Raw genomic sequence first — 21,022 nt, 5'->3', positions numbered from 1 at the left:
TAGTATCAACGATAGGGGTTCTTTCTCTATCGGACCACGCCCCTGTTATGGCAGAGTTTCAATTGCCACCGATATCGCCGAGGCGCGGGGTATGGCGCCTCAGAGATACCTTGCTGCATAGACAGACGGTGGTAAAACATATTCAAGATTCAATTCGAGAATTCCAGGAGCACAATGATGATGGTGACACTTCCCTAGCAACGCAGTGGGCGGCACTGAAGGTGGTGCTCCGAGGGGAATTTATTGCTATCTCCTCAGCTGAGAATCGGGAGCGTCAGCGGAAACGTGAGGAACTCACAGGCAAGGTGCGAGAACTGGAACAGGTTCACCAGAGGACGGGGGCACCCAGAATCTGGAAGCAGCTTAAGGCGGCGAGGAAGCTTTTAGCAGCCTTGGATACGGACAGGGCAGAGTATGCTGCATTGCGCTTGAAGCATGCGTATTATACTGGTGGGGACAGGTGTGGGAAACTCCTGGCACATAAACTTAGAGAAGCACACCAGAAGCACTTAGTGAAGGAGCTAGCGACGCCCTCCGGGGAGTCGGTGACGGAAGATGACCAAATAGCTGACGGCTTCCGTCGATTTTATGCCGACCTCTATAGGGGCGAACCCCCGTCAGCACTGGCAGAGGAGACCTACCTGTCCTCGGTTGACCTTCCCTCCCTTGCTCCAGAACAGGCAGATTATCTCGAGAGGGATATTCGAGTGGAGGAAGTAATCACAGCCATTTCCAGGCTTAAACACAGGAAAGCCCCAGGCCCCGACGGTTATACTCTCTTTTATAAGACTTTCTGCCCCATGCTGGCCCTGATCCTCACACGCCTCTTTAACTCCTTCTCCGAGCCTGGAGCTATTCCCCCGGATCTGCTTAAGGCAACGGTTTCGGTTATCCCCAAGCCGGGGAAGGACCGGACACAATGTGGCTCTTACAGGCCTATCTCCCTCTTGAATGTCGACCTTAAGTTGTACACTGGGATCTTGGCGGCCCGTTTAGCGCTTCATCTTCCGGGTCTAGTGGACTCGGATCAGGCTGGATTCGTCCCGGGGAGGCAGACGGTGGACAACACCAAGAGGGTAGTTCATGTTCTGGAGAAGGCCTCCAGACTACCCGGAGAAAGGATGTTACTAGCAGTCGACGCAGAGAAGGCCTTCGACAAGGTGCACTGGCCATATCTAGAGAGAGTTCTGGCGAAAGTCGGCATTGGCGAGAAATTCCCCACTCTGGTGTTTAACTGCTATAAGTTTCCATCAGCAGTGGTACGGGTTAACGGTTGCAGTTCTCATCACTTCGCGATCAAAAGGGGTACCAGACAGGGGTGCCCATTATCCCCCCTCTTATTCGCGCTTTACATGGAACCTCTGGCCCAAAGAATTAGTCAAAATCCGAATGCCCTGGGAGTTAAGATGGGGGAGTACACCCACACTATCAGTCTGTATGCAGACTATATCATTCTGACATTGGAGGATCCGGGGAGGTCGCTCCCTGCTTGCATTCACGAGATGGAAGCCTTCGCTGCCATTGCGGGCTTTAAGATGAATATGGGGAAATCGGCGGCCCTTGACCTCTCACTCACCGTGGCCACCAGAACCGATTTGCAGAGGCGATTTCCCATGCACTGGTCGAAAGATCTGGTGCCTTACCTGGGCATTCTCCTGGCGCCTACACTACCTGCCATGGTGACTGCGAACTACACCGCCTTAGGCTCCAAAATTAAGGAGGAACTGGGTCGCTGGAGCAAGGGCACATTATCTTGGCTAGGTAGGATCGCCGCGGTAAAAATGACCATCTTGCCACAGGCGCTTTACCTATTCCGCGCCCTGCCACTGCAGCCCCCAAAGGGATGGCTGCTTCAGACTCAGGCGGACATTGCGCGCTTCATATGGCAGGGCCGTAAACCCAGACTCAAGAGGACCTTGGCCACTCTGGCACCCGAGGCAAGGGGGCTCGGAATACCGGACCTCCGTAAATATTTTCAGGGAGCCCAACTAAGGTATCTGGTAGAGTGGAGCAAATGGGAGTCCAACAAACATTGGCTCTCTCAGGACCAGGCAGTTGCGGGCCAGACCTTGCAAGAAGTGCCCTTTCTGCGGCGGATACATCGCCCTTCCAATTTATATGCATCTTATATCACACGGGTCCTCTTGAGGGTGTGGGATGCCACGAATCTGACTCACTCACTTACCACTTTCCCCTCTCCGTTCACGTCCCTGATCGATAACCCAGAATTTAGTCCTGGCACGGAACCAGGGGCCTTTACACGTTGGCGAATGGCCGGGTGCAGGGCTCTTTTTCATTTGTATGGCCCGGAGGGCATAATCCCGTTCCCGGAACTCAGGAAAGAATATCAGTTGCCGGAGGTGGAACGGTTGCGCTATATGCAGGTGCGTCACTGGGCACTGCAACCACAGACTCGAGAGTCGGCAGACCGGAAGCTTTTACCATATGAGAAATGGCTTGTAACACGCACCTCATACAAAAAACTCATTTCGGACTTGTACAAATTCCTGCAGCCCTCCCCCTTCGACATCTATAACCCAGGTAGAGAACGATGGGAAAGAGAATTAGGGAGATCCTTGAGCCGTAATGAATGGAACAGCATTGCATATAGGGCCCAACACTCTGCATATCACACTGGGCTAACGGAGACATTTACAAAAGTATCCACATATTGGTATTATACGCCCCAAAGGTTACACGAGATGAATCACAACATCGACGCCACCTGTTGGCGAGCATGTGGGCAACCGGGTACCCTCAATAATGTCTGATCAAAGCGCCAGGATGCCCTTTGGGTGACAGGTTCGCGCTCTACAAATACACCAAATAAATAAATAAATAAATTTTGTGGGAATGCCCGATACTAGCTCCCTACTGGAAGAAGGTTTTAGACTTGATTGACTCCAACTTCGAGATTGAATTGCCTCGTTTTTCAGCGTATGTTCTGTTGGGCTTGCCCAACGGACTGATGTATCCTCTGAAGTCGCGTAGAGGGAGGCAAATTGCGATAGCACTGGGTTTTGCTGTACAAAATATACTTATTCACTGGCGCACTACCACACTTCCCTCCACCACAGGATGGTTGCATAGACTATGGCATGTCCTGGGAATGGAAAAATTGTCGCTCATGGTGGCGGGAGAGGTGGAACAATTTCATGAACTATGGCAACCGTTTCACTAATTGCTTGTGGGGGAATTTACAGAGCTTACGTGCCCCAGATATCTCCGCCTGTTGAGGCTGACTACATTGTCAGACTTGGAAGGCCTACGAGCCTAGATGTGAGGGCACGGGAGAGAAGGGAGCGGTCTTTGGAGGGGTGGGTGGGTGTTGCTTTGGGGCACTGGACGGGGGTGGGGGAAGGGGCATGGTTTGGTTCGGGGAGGTAGGGAGTTGGGGGGTTAGTTCACTTTGGAGCACCTTGTGGTAGCATACGCACCAGCTATTGCATCTGAATGTACACTGCTTTAACAGGATCCTAACGCGCTGGTGCGCTATTATATGACTGTATCGGATGCTTGCTCCCATGTGTCAACTGTTTGTCCTTTTTTTTGTGAATGCTTAATAAAATGCTTTAAACCTAAAATATGGCACTAGCTGCACCATGGGTCTCGGGAGGGGGGTAGGAGAGTACCTGGCACATCCTGCGGGAAAAGAGAAGCAGATGTTTGAAAGCAAATGCTAGCATTTCTACTTAGCTCTGTAGTATCAGTAGCGCGATGTGGAATCAAAGGCGAGAACTCACGCCCTCAACGCTCGCCACCCGTTTCAGCACCTAGCTTCTCCTCTGAACCGGACCCCGACGATGAAGAGCCGGGTCAATCGGAGTGTTTTAAAGAGAATTAACGCTGATCGGTAAACTTCCGGGTGGGCGTGGTTCATCCCAAAGAGAGGCTTGAAACGCATGGGTCACGCCACCGGTGGGCGTGGATCCTATCGACATAGAGGCTTGGATGGAATATCCAATCAAAGCATTGAGTCGGATGTCGCTAGGGAGACCGATGTGTACAATCGGCTAAACACTGCTGAATACTACCTACGAATGTCTCGAAAAAAGCAGCCAGGTGGTAGAATAAAACCTCCGTTGTGTTCAGGACTGGGGAAAGTGATAAAGGGCAAGTTGTCAACAGTCGGCCCAATCTTCAGTTACAGAAATGTTAATTTCGAAACGCCATTGGACTGACTCATATATTCGCATTTGAATCCTAATACATTTACTGTCACAAGTGTGTAAGGGTAGAGATGACTTAGGCGCAAAACACATTGCTAGATTTTACAACGAGAAGTAAAGAATAGAACTGGTTCTGCAGACTGGATTAGAGGTTTACAATACTATACTGACTCAAGGTGCTAAGTTTATCAACAATGCATTTGGAGAAGTGAAGAATGGAACTGTTTCTGCAGACAGGTTTTAGGGGTTGACAATACTAGGCTGATACAAAGTAATGAGTTTATCAACAATTCATTTGGAGAAGTGAAGAATAGAATTATTTCAGCAGATTGATTAAGGGGCAGTGGAGTTCACTTTCATCTCAGTACTGTATTCCACGGGATATCATCGTTCAGTCCTACCACATTCGTGCCCAGACGATAAATCCACCGTTGTTCGTTATCAAACAACCTGTTTGTGATGTTATTAGTACCAGTGATTGTCTCTATAACTGTCCATCTCATGTCATTGGTCGTATGATTATTAGATAGAAAATGTCTGCTTAGTTTCGTGGTTGTTTTCTTGCACCTGATATTACTCCGGTGCTCACAAATACGCTGTTTAATTTTGCGAGTAGTCATGCCTATATACCGTAGTGTCGTAAATATTTAATTTACCATCTTAATTTCTATGCAGGTAAGTACTTAATCAATAATAACTCAATCGGAAAGAAAAAAACAGAGTCCGTGGTGTTAAGAGTTCTTAGGGGTTTTATTCCTTAAAAAGGAATGGTCATGACTGGATATCGGATTCTTACCACCACAGGGGTGTAAGAAGGGATAGAGCAATATTTTATTGACATTACATTACTTTTATACTTAATATACACAATAGAAGTCAATGCAGAAGGCGTAACAGCTGAGAGAAACAAGATAAAACACACACGTGGTCATGATACGTAATTAGGAGGCGTGAACTAGGCGTGAACATAGAAGTGTGTGCGAGAAACGTCACAGGTAGGTGTCATAAGTGGGTGGCAACAATAAGCAGAATCTTGCAATGTCAGCAGAAATCTGAAGCCTGGATGCGCGCGCAGCTGCATGACGTGTGATTGACGTGAAGCTGGGGGGTGCTGGGGACTTGACATTTCAGCTAACGGAAAGAGACAGAAGTCTGGCATGTCAGATCAACTTGTGCTTCTATCATATCTGATATCTGATGTTTAGGAACTGAACTATCTGGGCGGAAAGGTCTCTGGGGCAGAAGCTATTCTATACTGACTGTGAGTGCGTGTATAAGCGCCTAAGTGTCTGCATGAGAAGCGTGGGGGCATGGGCCTTCCATGGTAGCGTGGTAACAGAGGCTATGAATTACTTGCACAGAAACAGTAAGGCCAGGCCCTTTTGCTCTGCAGCTGGGGGAATGTTTACTTAAACTAGTAGGCAGGAATGCATCTTCGGAGAGGGAAACAGATAACTCGAAGGTTGAATTCATTCTTGGCAGGCAGCAGGCTGAGCTGAGCGCGGTGGGCCGCGCTGGAAGTAAGGCAGAGTTCACAGGTACGGGGGCAGCCTGGGCAGCCTGGGCTGAGGCTTTCAGAGTCAGAAGGCAGACAAAAAGCTCGATGGCAGAATTCCGGGCCTACTTTGCCAGAGCTGAAAAACGTGTAAGGTACACTACAAAAGACGTTGGCATGGTATACTTAGGAACGGACTATTCAACCCATTCAGGGTGGGTCTGAAAGAGGACATGTTAACGTTGGACGCAAATGTATTTGCGTCTTCATAGCTGGCACAGGAGGGAAGTTACATGCACTTTAAACTCGTACATGGAGAAGGTGGGGTACACGATAGGGAACATAACTTGACCAAAAATTTATATTTCCTCATTCCCTCCTTGTTCCCTACGGACCCTTCATGATATCTCGATCATCATGAATCGATCAGTCTGTTCTTGTAACATAATTTGCTCGTCTCTCTTCCGTTGTCGGTTTGAGAGAAAACTGGAATGTTCAATGCACGATGTGGCGCACAGTCCACATATCGCCGGCCCACACTGTAGGCACAGGCAGCAACTGAATACTATGACAAGGCCAATGCCTAGGAAGGATAGGATCTTCCATCCCCAAGCGGTCAACGTTGTCCAGAACCAACCGGACCAAGTCCAGGTGCCTGGATTCGGATGTATTAAACTTGCAATTTTGTGAAGACGTGTAATAGCTTTGTATACAGATGGCGCGTTTTCTGGAATGAAAACACAGCAACTTGACCCGATGACCTTACAAGCTCCACCTCTATCTGCCAAGATGACGTCAATAACAAGACGATTTTGAAGGACAACAATCCGCATAGCAGACTGCTCCTCTGTTAAGTTACCTAGGGCGGAGGCAGTTTCATGTACTACTGCTTCAAGTGTTCTAGTTAATCTACGTATTAATTTGCTGTTTTGGACGGGACCTGTGAAGAAAAAGAATCCTTTATTAAAATCTGTGTATTGCTCCCATGCCGTTTCAGTATAGTCGACAATCGGGAGATCTCTTCGGAATCTATCTTTTACTAGATTTGTATTTCTATGATAATCAGGAGGAGCTAGGAAAACAGGGGGCAGAAGGAAAGCAATGTAACAGGTACCATCCCAATCTGGAGGTAAACGTATGTATGCGGTATGGCCACAAACAAAGTAGGAATGACGTGTAGCTCGAAATGAGGACCTACCCTCATCAGTGAATTCGACCACAGTAGTACATTTACTATGACCTAAGTGTACTGAACCTTTCTTTCTAACACAAAGATGACCTGTGACTGGTAATACTGACATAGCGGGGAGAATGGGTGTAGCTTCGGACTCAATAGTAAGGATCATAAGGTTAACTGTGTAATTACCTAATCCATATACTTCGTTTTCTAGATCAGTTCCTATTCTAACGGTTCGTCCACTTTTATCAGGGTAACAGACGTCGAACAGAACTGAATTCAGGTTTCCCCAAACCCAGCCCCCTTCGCGGGTAACAGCAATATCAGAATCTAAAGAATTAATCAATCTACTCCATGCACCACAGGAGCCATTGTGAGTGAAGGGATACGGAAAGAGGGGCAGAACTCCCTTGTATTTCTGATGGGGAGGGAGTCGGCCACATATCCAACAGTTTGTAGCATTGCTCGTCTGATGGGAGTGATGTAACATGCTAATGAATGTGTTGTTGCGCAGCGCAAGTCTGTAAGATAATTCGTGAGGGGGTAATGTACTAAAAGAATGTTCAGCAGAAACATTGTAAGCAGATTGTTCACGCTTGAAAATAGGGTAATAGATGGGAAGCAGTATACTTGCAACAATAATCAGAAGACTTAGAAAAAACATAATTAATAATGTCACTATACAGTGACTACGCAGTGATTTGCAATATGTACGTTTCTTGAATTGTCTCTCTCTCTCTCTATCTCGATCTAGGGGATACATGTCAGAAACTATTTAACCGATTCACCTAGGGGAGGACTTAAACAATTAAACTGTCTGACTTGCTAGATCGGAGTTTTTGTTTATACTCCTCTTGGGGAGTTTTCTCTTGTTCGGGTACTTTAAAGTCACTAGGTTTAATACAGTCTTTGGTGGGGGTGGACGAGTCTGGGTCTGGTTTCAGTTCGTTGCATTGTTTAATATGACTCGTGTGGACCCACCCCTTTCTGCCCTCCACCTTCACTGCGGTCCTCGTAGTAAGAAGGACGGTCTTCGGCGCTTTCCAGCGGGGCTCCAGCGGACTTTTCCTGTCGAAGTTCCTAATTAAGACCAGATCGCCAGGACGAACATCATGCGGCTTTACATCAGTGTTATCAGGAAAGGCTGCGGCAACCTGTGAACGACATGATTGGAGTGCAGACATCAAGGAGGCAAGGTAATCTGTCAACATGTTACAATCAACATCAGTAATTTTCTTAGGAATGGGCGTCCCCCACATATTCGGTGGTCTGCCAAAGACCACTTCGTACGGGGATAGTCCTGATCTCGAGTGGGCAACCATTCTCATATAGAACAGTGCAACTGGCAGGGCGACTATCCAGTCGACCCCTTTCTCCTGGCATATTTTGGCAAGGCGGGTCTTTAGCGTCTGGTTATGCCTCTCTACAAGGCCTGCGGCTTCGGGATGTCGGACACAATGGAATCTCCACTGATATCCTAGCAAAGGGGAGACATGCTTCATGAGTTCGGATGAGAACGGCTGTCCGTTATCTGAGTACACGACACGAGGCAGGCCGTATCGTGGGAAGAATTCTCGAACCAGCTGCCTGGCAGTGGTCGGGGCAGTGTAGTCTGGGACTGGATATGCTTCGGTCCAACGAGAAAGTGCACAAACAACTACAAGGACATATTTGAATCCTCGACAACGGTCCATCTGGATATAATCCATCTGGAGGACTTCAAAAGGGTGATCGGGAGGATGAAATCCACCTTGCTCTACAGGGACGCTTTTACCTGGATTGAACTGATGTGGCGATTTTGAGATCACGAGGACAGTATTCCAGGTATGCAGAGAAATCAGGAAGAATCATGGTAACTACAAGTCCCAGACTGCCCTGGGATTTTCTAGTGGGATATAAGCACTTCCTTTCCAAGGGGAAAGTGCTTGTCAATTAATCCTGTTGGAGAATCAAGGAGGGCGGATGGTATTCCCCGCCGGATCCCAGCGAGAAGAGCACAGCCTTTTTGGAAGCCTGTTTGTCCTGACTTCAAGTGCCTGAATACCGGCTGGTATTGTAACCTCATTCTGATTGTTTGTGAGAAAAGCGCGGGCTCGCCTTTTCTCTACTTGTCCTGAAAGCTTTGGAAACTGGATACTTTGTTTCTGCTAAATAGTAAGTGTAGCCGCGATGTTAATGTGAGACAAGAAGCTTCTGATTTAACACGCGAGAAATGTAACAGTGTTTCTATTTCTGTAAGCGACCGGATTTTGGACGCTCATGGAAAAACGCTGTTAGTTTGTAGCAAGGTTTTTGTGTAGTTAAGCAGGTACTGAATCTCCGGAGTATAATCGCCTGCTCTTTGTATTCGAGACATTTGTAGCGCTGCAAAGCCAACGTTATTATTTCTTTGTGCCAGAGACACTGTATCTTTTTGTGGATAATCCTGCCCCAGTATTGTGAAGGAAACAATAAGAAGGGAGCACGAGTGAAAGAGAAGTAACTTTCTTGAAGGGGACTAGTGCTGTGAAGAGGCACGTGTTTTGGTATTAGCCTCCTGAACCTGCATTTGTTTTGGACTTTCTTTTATCGGCATCAGTGAGATAAGTCTGGGATTACACTGGAAATAAAGGAAGGGAATAGAGGAATCCTGGTGAGTGAAGAAAGGCACACGCACAATACAGGAGAAACAGGGGTCAGTGAGTATATGAGTAATTGTGTGTTTTGTCATCCCACTTGCAGCCTTGAAGGTATACTAGACCCAGCCCAAAGAGTAAATCAAGTCCCAGAGAGAAGTCGGGGGAACACACCTTCATCCTCTTTCCCTTTTTTCCTCTGGGGTGCGGAGTCTGACAGAGTAGTATATATTCTCTGCTGGGTTCCGTATTGTGAGGAAATAAGGGACTTAGCGTCAGATATCGTCTCTGCTTGGCCACAGGACAAGGTTAGTGGTGTTCTTGGAGCTTACACTACTGCCAATCTCGACAACTGACAACAGATCATGCAAGTACGCACTTTCTGTTTTGCTGCTGCTCGTAAGTGTTTGTTGTACCAGAGATTCTGTAAACTGTCTAACATAGCTTTTTCTCCTAGATGTGCAGGACTATGTGCTGTATTTATCATGCTTTGGACCATTGAGTCGGGGAGGAACCATGTAGATTTTCCCTTTGTGACCCATCCTTGATCTGTCTGGATCCCTCCTAGTTCAGTCCATTTCTTTATTTCATCTGCAGTAGCATGTGTCTGAATATCGATTACATCTAGGGTGGGATCCCTGACTGACATACACTGAGTTGGTACTATTGTCTTTGTCACATCAGTAGTCTGGGTGTGAGTCAATGCTGTATGTTTTGCTGTCTGGTCTGCCAGGTCGTTACCCTGGGAAACAGAATCTGTAACTTTAGTATGTGCTTTACACTTCATAACGGATGATATGCCTGAAGGCAGATGTATTGCTTCTAATAGTGCTTGAATGAGGGGACCGTGTTGGATCTTGGCACCATGAGAGGTCAAGAAACCTCTTTCTTGCCATAACATGCCGAAGTCGTGTACGACTCCGAACGCATAGCGGGAATCAGTGTATATGTTAACATTTCTGTTTTTGGCTAGAATACAAGCTCGGGTCAGAGCGATGATCTCCGCTGCTTGAGCAGACAGTGTGTCAATACGATGTGTTTCTTTAACTTCAGTTTCAGTGGTCACGGCATAGGCGGCCACTAATTCTCCTGTACTTGTTCTCATGCATGAACCGTCCACATAAAGTGTCAGGTCTGGATTTTCCAGTGGAACATCTGTTAGGTCTCGTCGAGGTTTTGTTACTGTATTAATGATCTCTATGCAATCATGCGGGGTTGGATCTGTCATAATTGTAGGTAACAATGTTGCGGGGTTCAGAATGCTACAGCGTCTGATTTCTATGTGTGGCTGGAAGAGTGTCAATTCATAACCTGTCAGTCGTGCTATAGTCAAGTGCTGAGTCTGGGTTCTGTTTAAAAGAACCTCTACAGAATGTGGAACTTGAACTGTTAATGGATGTCCTAAAACAATTGAGTCACTCTGTCTGATTGCTAATGCTGTTGCTGCTACTGACTTCAAGCACGCAGGGAGTGCCTGAGCTACTGAATCCAATGTACTTGAAAAATAAGCGCAAGGCTTATGTGAACCTGCTTGATCTTGAGTGAGGACAGACAATGCTGTAACCTCACGTTCTGTAACAAAAAGTGTAAAAGGTTTGCTGTAACATGGTGTCGCTAGAACTGGTGCTTGGCATAAAGCTTTCTTTAATTCTTCAAAAGCCTGTGTATGTTCCTGAGTCCAAGGGAGGACAGTCGAAGTCGCTGCCTCCTGTGTTGTTAACTGAATGAGTGGTTTGGCTAGAAATGCATACTGGGGAATCCATTGTCTGCAGTACGAGGTGAGGCCTATAAAGGCCCGCACTTCCTTTTGTGTCTGGGGTTGTGGCATATTTACGATTAACTGAATGCGATCGGGAGTGAGCTGTCTCCCCACTTTGGACAGCAAGTGACCCAAGTACACAACTTGCTGAACACAGAATTGTAGCTTCGAAGGAGACACCTTGTGTCCCTTGTCAGCCAGAAAATGTAAAACTGTCAGTGATGCTTGTTCACATTCGGGCTCACTTCGTGCGGTGATCAGCAGATCATCGACGTATTGCAGTAAAGCGGTGTTAACTGTAATTGTGATACAATCAAGTTGTCTTTTCAGTGCTTGGCTATAGATGCTGGGGCTTTCTGTGAATCCTTGAGGGGCGCGTGAAAATTTGAAACTTCGTCCATTTAAACTGAATCTGAAGAGATATTGGCTCTCTGGATCAATAGGTACACTGAAGAAGGCGTTCTTGAGGTCAATTACAGTAAAGAACGTTGCTTCTGAATCAATAGCAGTCAATAGGGATGATATGTCGGGAACCACAGGGTACTGTGGAATAATGCATTTATTCAGTTCTCTTAAATCAATCACCAGCCGATATACTGGCGGTGCATTGGGATCAGTACATTTAAGGATCGGAATGATGGGTGAATTACAGATATTTGAGTCGGTTTCTACGACCACTCATTGGGTAATGAGCTCTTCAATGATTTCCAGTAAAGCCACTACAGCATCGGGTGGTAACTTGTATTGTCTGATTCTGGGTAAAACTACACCTTGTTTGAGTGTAACACGGTATGGTGTAATGTGCATACAACCTACATCAGTTGGGCCTTTTGCCCACAGGTGATCTGGTACATTTTTCAATCTGACATCAAACTCACGTAACACATAATGACCCTTGAAATCCCGCAGAAAGAGTCTAACTCCCTCCGGGGAGCAACAGATCACGGCTCCTAGAGCCTTCAATGTTTTTATTCCTAACAGATTTTCTGGACATGATTTCGTGAGTAACAGGTCTGTAACACGTGATAATGGACCCACAGCCAGGGGAACTGGTTTCGATACCTCATTTACAATAGGCTGTCCTGAAAAACCAAGGGAAACATTCTGTGAGCCTGAGAGGGGTGCCCCTGGAACTTCATCATGACTGATTGTGGTACGACTTGCCCCTGTGTCAATTAAAAACTTTCTGTCTTTTCCCAATACTTGACTATGTACATAAGGACCCTCTTGATCTACAGGAATCTCAATAAGAGGCAAGCCACCTTCCCTCTCTAGGCTGTTTCATGTATATCGTGGATAATCGGGATAAGCGGACTGGGCATACTGGTACATCTGTTGTGAAACTTGCTGAGTTGCGGCAATGGGCTGTGGCGGTGATACCGCTACTGTCTGTGCTGTATGTGAGGGAGCATGCGTAGGCTGTGTATTCTACATGGGCTGTATATTCTGTGAAGACTGATGCTGGTTATGGTCTTGTCTAGGCGGATGCGGTCTTTCTTTAGTTTTACCTGTCGCTATATTATGTTTCAGAACTGGGCATTCGTGTACGTAGTGACCTGGCTGCTTGCAATAATTGCATGTCCCTTTAACGGGAGCTGCGGAATGACCTGTCTGGGTCGCACCCTTTCTCTGACCGTCGGCTGGAACCGACTGGGCTACTAACATTTTCATTTTCGTGTCTTTCATGCGTTTCTGTTCCTGATCTTGTTCTTCTCTAATTCTGTTCTGATGGTATTGTAACATCTGTAACATCTGGGATGGCGTATTTGCCTGCCAAGTACTTTCAACTTTGTACACGCGGTTCTTAACTAATGGCAGGGAATTCTCGACTAATTTGGATACAAAAAGATGCGGGTATGACTCACTACTTGGTTTAAGGCCACTATTAATAATGAAACATTTCTCGAATCTTGAATAGAAGTCACTAGTATCTTCATCGTGTTTCTGTTTACAGGACGAGATGGCGTCCCAATCTTCCTTTCTAGTTGTCAATAATCTTGGCAGAACCTGTACTATCAAACCTGGTAATGCTTTAGTTTTCTCCCCAAGGCCTACCCCTGGGACACGTTTGTTCTCTTCGTCTTCTATTTCAGCCCATACAATCTTTTTCTCTCCCACCTCCCATTCTTTTTCCTTGAGTTTCTCGTAGATGCCCGTGGGCAGCAGTACCTTTAACATTTTCATGATATCTTCATATGTGTAATCCCCCATCAGTAACATGTCTTTAAGTTCTCTGTGAAAACCTGCAGGGTCTTTATCATGACACGGTACTAGTTTCTTCATTTCTAACAGTTCTAACTTAGTCAGAGGCGTGTGTACATACACACGTTTCAAGTTATGATCCTCACCCATGACTGGATGCACTTCTCGTAAGGGGTTCTGACTTTCAATGCCATGCAGACGTTCTATATGGTACATTTTTCTTTCTGGGGGCGGAGCGGGAACATATTCGGAGCTTATGAAAGTGTTATATCTGTGGCGTTGTTCTAGAATTATTTGAATTAATTTGGTGCTTAAACCTCTCCATCTATCCATGAGTAGTTCTTCTAACGTATCGTGTAAGGGACCTGGATCAGAATGTTGGTTTCTGTATAACGTGAGGAGGTGCTGAATCATGTAAACACCTGCTAATTTCTGTTCGTCTGGGGAAAGGTTCAGGAATGTCTGCGCTACTGTGTCATCATTATATATATCCGGGTTATTAGCCCATAATACTGCTGACCGAGCTAGTTCTTGTTCATCCATAGAATTGAGTACATGGTACCCCATTCGGTCTCGAAGCCTTTTATCGGTCTCCTGGAACTGATGTTCAGTAGAATTCGGATTGGTTAAGCCAGAGAGAAAAACTCTCTTGCTTTTTGGACGAATGCCTTTCCTAAGGTAAGCTCCCTTACCTACATATGCTATCGTATCTGTAGTCTTTTCTGGTTCTTCAGGTTCTTCCTCCTCCCCGGAGGAGGCATTCTCTTTTTCTTTTTCCTTTTTGTGTATCTCTATTACTTCTTTTCTTATTTTCTTGTACATACTGGCTATGCAACCCCCTTTATCATGTTTTCCTTCAGATATATTTTGACCCCACTTGTTGAGTCCATCTAATTCATCCTGGTCTGTCTCAGGCCTGTCTCGTTCTCTTATTAAGCAATTTATGAAAAAACGTAGTAGAGACGCTTGAGTGTCGACTTTCTGATATGCCATGGCTTCCTTAATACTGTCAGGGTCTTCCCCAGTCCGGACAAAATTGTATATTCTATCTAGGTACTCTTTCATTCCTGGGAAGTACAGTAGGTAATCGGTAGCTTGTCGTAAGCGTAGTGATGCTATAAACATCCTATTATCTTTACCAGGTACTGGGTCGTATCTGCAAACTTGAAGCGGTTCTTTGAGTATGTCGAGACGGGGTGATTGGAGCATAAAAGGATTCTTTATATCCTTAAGGTGTAATCTACGTGTTGGCGGCGGGGTCTGGGGACCCCCGGACGCGCCTCCTGAGGCTGAAGCTTGAGCGTTATCTCTTTGTGGAGTCTGTATCGGTACTTGAATTTGTCTTTTAGTAGGATCAGGTAGAAGCTGTTTCGGTAGATTAATTTTAGGTGCGGGAAGTGGCGGAGGTGGTGGAACAGGGGGAATCTGTCGGGCGGGGGAACCTTGTTGTGGTACTGGTGGAATATGATCTTGGGGCGGGTTACCACCCCCGTCCCCGTCGTTAGGCAGGGCGCGGACAGGCAGATTGGTGTAAGCGGGAGCTACATCCTCTAGATAGGAATTCAGGAATATGTCTTTAGTGGTCCTGTGAGTTACTTTAGTTGGAATTAATGGTGGCGGCAGATTTTCCGATATTTCTGAAGTGGCTTCAGGCGAACCTTCGGCCACAAGATACATACCATTTACAAGATTGTTTCGTGCGCGGTCTATTTGCTCTGATTTTACTCGAATCCCTTCAGTAACTAATTCGTTTTCTTGAGCTTTATCTGATTCTTTAAGTCTGTCTTCTCTACGGAGTGCTTTTTCTGTACGCTTATGTGATTCCTTACGCCAAAATTCTATGGCGTCTTTCTGAGATTGTCTGGCTTTCTTTTTCCATAATACTTCTTCTACCTTCATGATGCACTCGGCATCCCATGTTCCGGTGACGGGCCACCTGTGTCTTTTGTCTAGATGCTTAGTATAATTGGCCCACAAATCTAGATACAATATGGCATCTATGCCATGTTTCTGATACATGAAATTTCCAGGCGTGTCCCTAGGGGGGATAGGAATTTCTTCCTCTAGCATCCCTTTCCTAGTTCCTATTTGCTTTAGCTTGTTAAAAAAACGGCATCCTGTTCACTTAATACTGAATGCTCAATCCTTGCTATTTAATACTGAATACAGCTAGTTACACAAGAACACAATAATGTACATAAAAACAGTCACTCATACAACGACATTGATCACATGGAAAAAGACATTAAAAAAAAAAACTTATTACTACCCCCTATACCGGATGTACTGCTAAACAGCACAGATACACTGCTGAGAACAGTGCAAGAACTTGAATCATCGGATATACTGCTAAACAGTACAGATACACTGTCTAAAACAGTGCAGACCGGACTTGTGTACCCAAACCCGTCTAGATACGTCCCAGCAATGGTACTCACCGGGAAGCACGGAAAACAGAAGGCCTCGGAAAACTCGACTGGACTGGACCGGACTCGACTCGACTCGACACGTGGATACTTCGGAAAACTGGTGGGCCTCGTGACACCTCGGACCTTGCTTCTTTCGGCTAGGCTCTGGTCGGGATCCTCCGCGCTCCTCACCGCCTCGTCTGGGTGCTAATTGCAGTCTTCGTCACCTCCGTGGGCCAGAGGGAGATACAGGAAATCCTGCCGGTACGCGTAGGTTCCGTCTAACTGATGGCAGGGGACAGAGTTTGCAACGCACCAACCGGCGCGTGAGGTGGGGGAGGGGTCCCTGTTCGGGCGCCAAAATGTCGTAAATATTTAATTTACCATCTTAATTTCTATGCAGGTAAGTACTTAATCAATAATAACTCAATCGGAAAGAAAAAAACAGAGTCCATGGTGTTAGAGTTCTAAGGGGTTTTATTCCTTAAAAAGGAATGGTCATGACTGGATATCGGATTCTTACCACCACAGGGGTGTAAGAAGGGATAGAGCAATATTTTATTGACATTACATTACTTTTATACTTAATATACACAATAGAAGTCAATGCAGAAGGCGTAACAGCTGAGAGAAACAAGATAAAACACACACGTGGTCATGATACGTAATTAGGAGGCGTGAACTAGGCGTGAACATAGAAGTGTGTGCGAGAAACGTCACAGGTAGGTGTCATAAGTGGGTGGCAACAATAAGCAGAATCTTGCAATGTCAGCAGAAATCTGAAGCCTGGATGCGCGCGCAGCTGCATGACGTGTGATTGACGTGAAGCTGGGGGGTGCTGGGGACTTGACATTTCAGCTAACGGAAAGAGACAGAAGTCTGGCATGTCAGATCAACTTGTGCTTCTATCATATCTGATATCTGATGTTTAGGAACTGAACTATCTGGGCGGAAAGGTCTCTGGGGCAGAAGCTATTCTATACTGACTGTGAGTGCGTGTATAAGCGCCTAAGTGTCTGCATGAGAAGCGTGGGGGCATGGGCCTTCCATGGTAGCGTGGTAACAGAGGCTATGAATTACTTGCACAGAAACAGTAAGGCCAGGCCCTTTTGCTCTGCAGCTGGGGGAATGTTTACTTAAACTAGTAGGCAGGAATGCATCTTCGGAGAGGGAAACAGATAACTCGAAGGTTGAATTCATTCTTGGCAGGCAGCAGGCTGAGCTGAGCGCGGTGGGCCGCGCTGGAAGTAAGGCAGAGTTCACAGGTACGGGGGCAGCCTGGGCTGAGGCTTTCAGAGTCAGAAGGCAGACAAAAAGCTTGATGGCAGAATTCCGGGCCTACTTTGCCAGAGCTGAAAAACGTGTAAGGTACACTACAAAAGACGTTGGCATGGCATACTTAGGAACGGACTATTCAACCCATTCAGGGTGGGTCTGAAAGAGGACATGTTAACGTTGGACGCAAATGTATTTGCGTCTTCATAGCTGGCACAGGAGGGAAGTTACATGCACTTTAAACTCGTACATGGAGAAGGTGGGGTACACGATAGGAAACATAACTTGACCAAAAATTTATATTTCCTCAGTAGGGCATATGGGCATGTGATCAAGTACACAACATTCGTTGAGTTGCAGTTAGTGTGTGAAACCGGAGTCCAAATCTTCCCTTGTTCCAGATTGAGAGTTTTTGTTATCTCCGTCAAGTGGCGTATACTACAGTCTGTGCAGGGGTAGTGTCCAATGACTTGAGGTAAGCCCCATGTCTCTGTGACTGAGGGGGTTCTTGGAGGGATTCTTTCTTTAGGGCGGGTATGGACTAGGGCGTCTTTGAGACTCCGACCTTTTTTGAATGAAAAGAGGGGTTTATCCCAGTCTTTTTTGGTAGATTTTATGATGTTCCAGTGCTTGTTGATTGTCTTTTTCATGACGTTGGATAGACTGTTGAAAGTAGTCACACATGTGAGTGGAATTTCATCTTGAGTGTCCGGTTTGTCATCCAACAGTGCACATCTAGGTTGATTTTGTGCTCTTTTGAACCCCTTATTGAGAATTGAGGTTGGATAACCTCTATCTCTGAGTTTTTCGGTTAGTTCAGAGGCTTGCTCCTTGAAGTCTTCAAGGGTGCTACAATTTCGTCTCAGTCTTAAATATTGCCCGTATGGGAGATTCTCCTTAAGAGGGCGGGGTGGAAGCTGGTGAACTCAAGTAAACAGTTTTTAGCAGTCGGTTTACAATGGGTTCTTGTAACCAAGCTTGTACCGGAAACAGAAATTACGACATCCAGAAAGACGATTTCAGTTTTAGAGGCATGAGTAAATCTGAGGTTGTGGTCAAGAGTGTTGATCCAGACTAAGAAGGATTGGAGGTCTCTGTCACTACCTGTCCACAGTAACAAAATATCATCAATATAGCGCTTCCATAACAATATGGAAGAGGTAAAGTCTGTGGATGCAGGTAAGATGTGTTTGGACTCAAAATCTGCCACATAGAGTCCAGCCACACAAGGGGCAAATGTACTGCCCATCGAAGTACCCGAGCATTGGAGGAACAGTTGGTTCTTGAAGGAAAAGTAGTTCTCCTTGAGCGCTATAGTTGCGCACTGGATTATAAATGATTTTGGGGTTTGGTAATTCCAATCAATGGAGTTAAGTGACTCCTCCAGGACCCTGATGGTATCGTCCTGGGGGATGCTAGTGTAGAGACTCTCAACATCCAATGTTACCAGTGTGATGGAATTCTCCACAAAGGTGACATCAAGTAGGAGTTTAATACAAAGCTCCCCCCAATTGGAAGAAGACACCCTGGTGCACAGCGCAAAAGAAGACAAAGATGTCTACAGCATTTGATATAAGTTCATCAAGGTTAAATCCACAACTCGGACAGGTTCCTTAAATGTTTAATCCATGATCATAAACAGTTCATCAATGCTTGAAGAAGCACGAACATCATCCAACATAAAAAGTCATCCAGTTATAAATCCTCCCAATGCATTTCGGGCAGATGACTAGCCCTTCCTCAGGGGACAGCTCTACGAACATAAAAGAAAATCATCCTGTGAGTATCGGATTCAGTGATTTATCAACTCCCTGGTGGCCTACCGACCTTTAATCACCTGGTGGTGTGTTACTATCGGCACTTTTTCAATCGTGTTTAGATTCTGGTGGTTTAACTTATATGCACTAGTTTCGTTTTTGAGCACTCCGGCACCGTCTTTGTGCACACAGTTCTGGATCTGCACGATGTCTTTATTTCTAACCTTTTTGGAAACAGTACTTTGTTTTGCCTATTGTCTCACGCCCAGTCATTAGGACACTCATTTTTTCATTTTTTACTTTATACTTTCCACACATGGGGTTAACAACACCACAGTCAGACAGTATTGGTGTAATTATAGTGTGATATAGGTGAATCCTAGTTACATTATCGGTTGGTCCTATTGCCACGGTTACCTCTCCTTTTTCTCGAGTTGGAGGAATCATTGCTTGATCCACTGCTGTTTGAAGAGTCATCATCCGAATAGTCGGTTTTACTCGCATTTTTAGTGGGGGCGGTATAAGATGCTGCGGAGTAGGGATAAACCTTCTCAAAATCACATTTCTTTTGATCTTTTTGTAGTTTGGTGGCTTTTGATTGCATGAGGTTGTCTTTGTATTCATTGAGTTCTTTGTTTAACTCGTCCAACCTCTTCTTATATCCTGTTATTGTGGCTTTGAATTGTGATTCTGTTTCTCTGATTTCAACCATTAATGTTTCAGAGAGTCTGAGCGCTGTTTTTATGATAAGGACAAGCCAGTCACGCGTGCAATGCCACGCGATCATGGCCCAGTCCTTTCTGAATGTGGCATCGTTCAGAAAGATCCGGGGGGCATTGGTGACGAGTAAGCCCCTAGGTGCTGTATTTGAGATAAGGTACTGTTTGAGGATGGTACCATGTAAAATGGTACGAATATGTTCCCGTTTTTTCTCCGAAAGGGTTTCCCATTCAGTGGTATTTGCTATGGCTTGGGATATGTGCGGGTCTCCGAATAAGGATGGGTCAGACAGGAGTGCTTCTACTTTAGACTCAGAATACGTCAGGTCCAAGTTCGCCATGGTGACAGCCAAAGTGAGAGATAGGAGTACGTTAATGAAACAGGCAATGATTATTATTATTATTATTATTATTATTAACCATTTTATAGCGCGCTCTGCTACTGGGGAGTATCCTGGCGCGGGGGAAATAAAAGAGGCAGAAAGCAGACCCTCACAGAAGTAAATGAACTCTTAAATAGCACTGGTAAACAAATATGTCTTCAGATGTTTTTTAAATGCGGCTACAGTGGGTGTGGAGCGCAAGTGAAGAGGAAGAGCATTCCAGGCGCGAGCCACGACCACCGCAATCGACTGACCACCAAGTCTGGCACGCTTGAAGCGGGGAAGGGATAGTTGAAACATGGTGGAAGATCTCAGAGTCCGTGCGGGAACGTAGCTGATGAATCTTTTTCTCAGGTACTGGGGGCCTTGATCATGGATAGCACGAAACGCCAGAACCAGTGACTTAAACCGGATGCGCTGTGCAACCGGGGGCCAATGGAGTGTGCGCATCTCCGCACGAACGCTCTTCCATCTAGGAATGTTAAATAAAAGACGGACTGTCGCGTTCTGGATGATTTGCAGGCGCTTGACCAGGTAAGAAGGAATTCCACTGAACAATGCATTAGCATAGTCCAGCCTGGACAGTATAAGCGCTCGCGCAACAGACTCCTTTGCTTCTCTTGGAAGCAAGGGAAAGAATTTGCGAAGCATTTTTAGGGTCGCAAAACAGGTGCCAGTAAGTTTTTTAATGTGATGTTTAAATCTTAAGTCCTCGTCAAACCAAATGCCCAGGTTTTTGGCGGGTCTCCCCATCTCTTTCGGGCCTGGGATGTCAGAGGGCCAAAGAGTGCTCATAAACGAGGGGGGAAAGGAGCCATAAAAAAGAACCTCAGATTTGTCCTCGTTGCATTTCAACTGGGCCTTCGTCAACCAGGGGTTTAAGAACAAACTCCCACAGGTGTGCGCTGCTGAATACAAGGAAACAAAGGGAGAGGCAGGGAGATTAAAGAACACTCTCTTGGTCCCCGGTTTTTAGATACATAACAAAAAAAGAGAGGTTACATGTGTCTCAAAAGCCACAGAGATGGAGCCATGTAAAGAGCAAGTTTGCCAACCCAATTTG

General features: G+C 45.9%; 1 protein-coding gene across 1 annotated transcript in view; it reads right to left on the bottom strand.

The window, feature by feature from the left end:
- LOC147666515 (N-acyl-aromatic-L-amino acid amidohydrolase (carboxylate-forming)-like) overlaps nt 1-21,022 on the bottom strand; it is a 544,437-nt gene that overhangs the window by 516,467 nt on the left and 6,948 nt on the right. The gene's annotated exons all lie outside the window — the stretch shown is intronic.

The sequence above is a fragment of the Lissotriton vulgaris genome, unplaced genomic scaffold (genome assembly GCF_964263255.1).
Source record: "Lissotriton vulgaris unplaced genomic scaffold, aLisVul1.2 SCAFFOLD_440, whole genome shotgun sequence".
NCBI lineage: Eukaryota > Metazoa > Chordata > Amphibia > Caudata > Salamandridae > Lissotriton > Lissotriton vulgaris.
The sequence above is the reverse complement of the archived record's forward strand: the minus strand, read 5'-3'. Positions and strand labels throughout refer to the sequence as shown.